Here is an 8,115-nt window from a genome sequence, read left to right on the forward strand (position 1 = left end):
TTTCCAGATGGATCTGGCATTTTTCAGCAAAATCTTGCTCCATGCCACACATCGAAACTTGTGAAGAATTTTATTGTTACAACGCGAATAAAGATGCTGAACTGGCCTGGAAACTCTCTGAACTTAAATCCTATTGAAAATCTTTGGGCGATTTGTAAAGAAGGACTTCGTGGAAAAGACTGTACTGCGAAAGATAAGCTAATTGAGACCATAATTGAGGTGTGGTACCGCGATCCAAAAATTAGTAAAGATTGCAGTCAATCGTGGACTCGATGCCAAAGAGGATTAATGATCTTCTGAAAAGTAAAGGCAGTCATATCATGTATTAATCTGTGAGTAATTTTTGGATTATCAGAAATAAAATGCAAAAAAATGAAAAAATCGTAATTTTCCGTCTTATTTCAATTAATTTGCACAAGGGTGTAGCTATACACTAAATACTTATCCCAAATTATCATTTTTTTTGAGACAAAGATTTCGTTGATTCTTTATTACTAACATTTTGAAAGTATCCTCATTCGTTTTCACACACTAAGGTGAACAAATAGTTTTACAGATTTATCCCAGTCAGTAGCAGAACTCCCATTACGTGTTATAATTTATCCCGCACACATCTCCGATTTATTATATTACGTTTGTTACATATTACGATTTCAAATAGCGGTGAATTTTAATTTTAGTTTAGAAGGTAATTGAATTTCGATGTGTTTCAAATTTATGATATTTGCCAACAACATTAGCACACACAATTGTTTTTTGCTTCACATGCCCTTCAGTAGCACAGCAGTATGTCTGCCAACTTACACGGATAAAAACCGGGTTTCGATACCGGTGATGGGTAGTGCACAGATCAAACAGCCCATTATGTAGTCTTGTGCTTAATTCCAAGCAATTAATCAAACTTTCTTGACAAAAATTTATTTTAATATGCAAACAACAATAGAGTTTATAATAACGGTTATTATAATAAAACTATTATAATAAAATAGTTAAGGCCCAGCATGGCAAGGTTGTTCAGGCGTTCGACTCGTATACCGAGGGTCGCAGGTTAGAATCCCGGTCGCACCAAATATGCACGCCCTCCCAGCCGTGGGGGCGTTATAATGTGACGGTCAATCCCACTCTTCGTTGGTAAAAGAGTAGCCCAAGAGTTGGCGGTGGGTGGTGATGTTCAAAGTCTAAAAAGGTTTCTGATCAAATTCTGTAGTTTTCCGATTAATAAGCGTTAGCCACAATTATAGCTCTCGAGGCTTATAGTGTACTGATTGTAGCTGACCAACAATTTTCTTTGTTTCTTTTATGTCTTGTAATGCCATGGTTTTATATACTCACGCGAGACTCTCGAACGTTCAACAATACTCGAAAACACGCTAGTGTTTCCGTAAATCACATGTTTTTGCTCTCAAGAATATTCTACAAATTTAGAGAACAGGCGGGACTTGCGCAATACACATCCAACAATATACATCACATGCATAAAAACAAACGTAGGATCTTTGCGTTTGTTTGTTTTGTTTTTTTAATTTCGCGCAAAGCTACTCGAGAGCTATCTGCACTAGCCTTCCCTAATTTAGCAGTGTAAGGCTAGAGGGGAAGCAGCTAGTCATCACCACCCACCGCCAACTCTTGGGCTAGTCTTTTACCAACGAATAGTGGGATTGACCGTACATTGTAACGCCCCCACGGCTGAAAGGGCAAGCATGTTTGGCGCGACGAGGATGCGAACCCGCGACCCTCAAATTAGGAGTCGCACGCCTTAACACGCTTGGCCATGCCGGGCCTTTTTTTTTTATTACCTCAAACAGTTACCGTCCTGTAATTGTTTACTCATCATGATTACGTTGTGTAATGACCTTGAATGTCGTTTCTAATTTGTCCATCGAATCTTTATTTCAAAATTTGAAGGAGGATGCTTCTCAGATAAATGATGGAAATTGACATAAATGAAACATTTATGAGTTCCGTCTTTCCATAATTATTTTAAAATATATTCTTATTCATGTATATTCATATAGTTTTAAATTTTGTGTTTCTGTGCTGATTCTGCATGTGGTTATTCACAAACACGTTGACTGTATGTTTAAAGGATATAAATATGTACCCATCCTTTTAAACAGGTAAGGGTTACATAATACAGTTTTTGTTCCTGTCTGTCGAACTAGCATGTCCGCATTTCTGTGTCGTCTTTGAACAACGTAGCCTGTTCAAACAGGTTTTTTCAGGATATATCCTTCACATGGACAATCTTCCGACATGACTTGTTTTATATTTAGTATTTTAATTTAGAACAGTCTGTTTTTGTAAAAAGTTCACATATTTTATAATAATTTTAAACTGTATTTATTATTCATTCTATATTTCTTGTTATTAAGTGGAGTTGGGAGAAATTTCATTATGTGACTATTGCATTATGGAATGATATTTTTCTGATTTACACTTACATGATAAGTATTTAAAATATATGAAGGTTTATTATTGTTAAATATTTGTGATCTTGCCGTAGTATAGCTTGATTTGTAAATAATGTTTATTGCTGTTTTTATTTTTGTGCTGTGTTATAATAATTTATGGGTTTCAAGTACTTGTATTTCATAATCTATCACATACTCACCGATAATACAGCGGTAAGTCTACGGAGTTACAACGCTAAAATCAGGGATTCGATTCCCTGCGGTGGGTTCAGCGGAAAGCCCCATGTAGCTTTTTTGTAAGAAAACACACACACACACTTATCACATATTTTGAATTTTGATTATTCTTTATGTATGTTTGTTTTTGTGTGGAAGAAGCTGTCATTGCCTTTTTTGAGATGTTATTTATTATATTATGATTGCATTTAAATGATCAATACAGGAGCTCTTTCATTTTGCTGAATAATTAATATTTTGGTATGAAATATTTGTTTACTAAAAGATCACGTCTGTCTATTATGGCTCTTTTAATTATTAATTTTATTATTAAAGGTTTGTCTTTCATTGGTTGGGTACATGTGTGTTTCGATGGTGAAATACGGGAACATACTATATGATTTCCATTCCTTTAATTTGTACTTTTATATTGTACTGTATTTCATAATTCGAGTTTTAACATAGCGAGGCACTCAAGCAAGTTACTCACTTTAGCATTCTCTAAGTATAAAATGGAGTTCTAGGTAAAGGGCAAAGCTTACTTTTCTTATTAGAATAGTTAAAACAATAATGAATAAGCTTTGTTTTGAATTTCGAGCAAAGCTACACGAGGGCTATCTGCGCTAGCCGTCCCTAATTTAGCAATGTAAAACTAGAGGGAAAGCAGCTAGTCATCACCATCTACCGCCAATTCTTGGGCTATTTTATCAACGAATAGTGGGATTGACCGTAACATTATAACGCCCCACGGCTGACAGGGCGAGTATGTTTGTTGTGATGGGGATTCGTACCCGCGACCCTCGAATTACGAGTCGAACGCCTTAACCCACCTGGCCATGCCGGACATGAATTAGCAACTAAGCTGTTGTTGTCTGCAAATTGGTTAACAGCTACGGGTAGCCATAGTTTTTTCATATGCTAATAACTCGAAATTTAATCAGCATATTGAAAGCCGTGTTTGGATTTGAGACATCAGTTTTTCAATTCACTTTTCTTGTTGCTAGCAATATTTATATGTCAAGAAGTTGTGTATGCAGTTGTTTAATTTTTGAATGTGTGTCCTATTAGTTCTCATCATTTTTCCCATTTTACATTTTCACTTTCTTTGTAGAATAAGAGTTCTTGTGACCCATAAATGTTCGTCATTTGGTGGAAACAGTAAACAAAGCCGAGGTTTAGAATACATTGCCAAGAAGACAACAGACTTTTGTTCTTGGGAGGGATATGAACCTTCAAGTGAAGTGATTAGTGTAATTCAAAAGTGACTTAAAGTGATTTCAAAGGATTTTAGTATACTTTGCTTTATAATGATTTGATTTTTGCTTAACATAAGGTTAGTTTTATTCATTTTTTATGCTTACTTACTTTAATTAAGGGGGAGGAGGGACATAGATTTTCAATAAGGTTTCCGCTAAAGTCTTCACTGTGAATGTTATTAGTCCTACAGTTTTTTATTTTAATTTCACAGCACGCAATTACTGGTCGTATTGCTCTTTGTGTTGTTTCGTGTTACAAATTGGGCAGGTATTATGTGGTTGATGTACAATCACATATTTTCTTCTATTATTACTCATAAGTATTAATAATTAAACATTTCTTATTCGTGTAAACCTGTGTCTTTTCCTTTCTCTGTGACAATGGTTGCTTAATGTCTCAGCTCTGTCGATTATCTGAGAGATACCACGATAGTAAAACCCTGTTCACCTACTGTTGGCATTTTTGTTGCATACACAGTCAGTCAAAGAATCAGCATTATTTAATGTTCAACTAACTGTGTTGGTGTCTGGAACATTTCGTCTCCTTCCTCATATTTCTGAACTTAACCTAATTTTGTTTGTACATCTCCACGTCGACTCCTACACTTTAGCGATTCAACCATTTTTCTTCAAATATTAGTAATTTACCGCTAGCTTGATATTAATTCTCCTCTGGATATCCTGGTTGTGTGACTTACCTTCGTGTAATTATTTGTTCGACAACATCACATACCGTTTGTATCTACTTTTCAACGATTTATATCCTCATGCTCAGAGAAGATATCATGTTATCTACCATAGAGAACAAAGATAAAAGCAAGACAACTCTAATGGTGTTTTTTTCTATCACGCAATTAACCAAAACTGTGTACAAACTAATTGCACGAAACTTTCTTTTTATCTGTTAGGTGCTAAAATAAAGTAGAAAACCTATGGCATGCCTGCATATCTTAAATAGACACTTATTACTATAATGATTTATTTACATCGTTCTTGCTTTCAATCAATGTGGATAGTTTTCATCATTATTAGATATTCCATTTATGTAACTACTTCACTAGAGAGTTAATATTCACAAAATTATTTATTATAAGTGAATACATTTCTTTAATTCTTGTAATTTGTATCTCGAAATGACAGTTTTTTACTCTTGTACAAATTCAGTGTCCAATGATATTTTCTTTAAAAATAGTTGAAAGAAAGAAATTTTCTCAATTCATTGGTGAATTCCCAATTTATGGTAACAACAAGGAAAAGCTCTTTGTATATGATAAAATAGACATTCTTCCATAACGAAGCAATGGCGTGGCCGTCTATATACGCACCTATCTATGTATACGAACGAAATGATAAATACAATTGTGTCATCTCAATGTCAAAAGTAATGACTGAAACCAGTGAAATGTGTGGGTATCTATTAACTAGTACCACAAACAAAAAATCCACAAAAATATTCACATTTTGCCATTCAAGATGCGCAACAAACTCTTATCTATAATAAAACACAATTTTAAATAAAAGTACTTTTTCACAACAATAACACAACTTTCATTAAGACTGTATATAAGGATTTGATGATATCTTTATTAATGTGAATTTTAAATGCAGCTCTAAAAAACAGGAGTTCTTTAAAAACTTTATTACAATAAAGGTGGCACTTTATTATATCAATACAATATCTATACAATCAATATCTATACAAAGAATCAATTTGATGCAATAAGTTACGTACTTATGACAGACGAATACAATCCAAACACTTTTTCCGTGCAGTACTTCCAGAAAAAAATACTGTTTTTACAGAATGTTCTGCTTTATATACACTGCTAACCAAAATCTTAAGGCCAGTCAACATAAAGAAAAAAATGCATATTCGAGTAGAGCTTCGAAAGATGAAAATAAGAAAAGGGAAAATAAAAATAAAAAACTTTTTAGCATTTAATAGGGAAAATGTGAACACTGTGAAATTAGCCTAAATACTAGCTGCTCAAAAGATTAAGACTATACCAAAAAGAAGTCCTAAACAGGGTAGGAAATGCCCAACAAGAGGTCTCAGAAGTGAGTTGCACGGCGCACCATTGCGGATAACTGCAAACATTCGCTTTGGCATAGTCGATATAAGCGTTTGTAGAAGGCTGGCTGGAATGTTATTCCAAATGGTGAAGATGGCTTCACGGAGATCATGCACTGTTTGGAATTGACGTCCATTTCTATATACTTCCCTAGTCATCCACCTCCAAACATTTTCAATGGAGTTCAGTTCGGGCGAACATGCTGGATGGTCCAAAAGAATCACGTTATTCGCCATGAAAAAAGTTCTTTGTCCTGCAAGTATTGTGGATTGCAGCGTTGTCCTGCTGAAAGATCCAATTCAGTCAGTAAAGATGCTCTCTCCAGCATGCCAGTGTAGCCAGCTGCTGTTTGATGTCCCTGTATAACCTGAAGCTCCATTGTTCCATGGAAGGAGAAAGCACCCCAAATCATGATGGAACCTCCTCCACTGTGTCGTGTAGAAAATGTCTCCAGTGGGATATCTTTATCTTACCACTAACGTTGGAAGCCATTTGGACCATCCAGGTTAAATTTTTTCTCATTAGGAAACAAAACCTTCTTCCACTTTTCTATGTTCCATGTTTGGTGCTTCTCAGCAAAGTTTAACCGAGCTGTTTCGTGGTGTGGAAGGAGGCGTGGCCTTTGAAGAGGTTTATGGTTTTTAAAGCCTTTCTCTCGTAGATGCCGTGTTATTGTTCTTGAGCTACATTCTGCGTCCGTAAGGTTGTCCGGCAAGACACCAGCCAATTGTCGAATCCTCCTGCTCAACGCAGGCAAAATTTTCTTGGGCCGACCACTTGAAATTTTCGTTCCGTATCCCTCAGGGTCTTTTAAGAAATTTGAAACAGCAGTTTTACTACGCCTAATCTCACCAGCGATTGCACGTTGAGAGAGATCTTGCTTTTGCAGCTCGACAATTCTACCATGTTCAAACTCTCTCAACTTTTTAGCCTTTGCCATGTTTTTACCCAATGTAACACAGGAAATGTCATTTAGAGATGTTGACAACCCTAATGCTTGAACACAAATGACTAAATTTTGTTACATGTTTACCGATTAATTCTTCGTTTCAGTATGGTCTTAAACTTTTGACCAGGTAGAAATTAGGCTAAATTCATACTATTCACATTTTCCCTATTAAATGCTAAAAAGTTTTTTTTCCCCTTTTCTTATTTTCATCTTTCGAAGCTCTACTCAAATAAGTGGTTGAATCTAACAAAGCAAAATGCTTTTTTTATCTTTATGTTCATTGGCCTTAAGATTTTGGCCAGCAGTGTATATTTTTTAACAACAAATTATAAATACTACAGTTAGTACTTAGTAGCACAAATATCAGCCCTACAGCGTTTCTGCTAGTAATGTTAATAAAACATGTTTAGGTTTCAGTTTTCGAGGAGAAAGATTCCAGTGAGGTAGAAACTGTTTGTTTTGGAATTTCGCACAAAGCTACTCGAGGGCTATCTGTGCAAGCCGTCCCTAATTTAGCAGTGTAAGACTAGAGGGAAGGCAGCTAGTCATCCTCACCCACCGCCAACTCTTGGGCTACTCTTTTACCAACGAAAAGTGGGATTGACCGTCATTAAACAAACTGATATAATTCTTTTAACATACATTTATGAGCTATTTGTCTCATCTAACCGTTATTCTATAAAACAACAGACTTAATGATCTATAGATAGTAACTTGCCTTCGTTTTTCTCAAAAACATAATATTACCAACATACTCTACGTGTGTCCATGTTTAATTGTTGTCACCATTCAATATATAGCCACATTGCTATAATCGGGAGTTTCTGATGTCATGTTCATAAAATTTGTAAAGGCAATGTCGGTGTATTGTTTATTTCTAAATGTATTTTTAGTGTAATATAATGTCTCTTCTGTTATAATGGCATCTGGTTTGGTTCTTGTTCAGCTCAAAGCTACACAAAACGCTATCTGATCTAAGGTGGGTATCGAAACATGAGTTTTAGCGCGATTGCAGACAACACCGTTTAGTCTAAATTACTATGGTTAGGGAAAGTAATTGTTTAGTTCACTTGAAAATACTATATTTAAAGAGGAACCTGATAGATTCTAATACACTTTCAATATTAAGTGCTTGTATTATTTATTGAAAGAATTCATGAGTGAAAGTAAAGGAGATGCCAATAATATCTCAACCACCCAATATCTGCTGT

Source organism: Tachypleus tridentatus, chromosome 8 (assembly GCF_004210375.1).
Source record: "Tachypleus tridentatus isolate NWPU-2018 chromosome 8, ASM421037v1, whole genome shotgun sequence".
In the NCBI taxonomy this organism is placed as follows: Eukaryota; Metazoa; Arthropoda; class Merostomata; order Xiphosura; family Limulidae; genus Tachypleus; species Tachypleus tridentatus.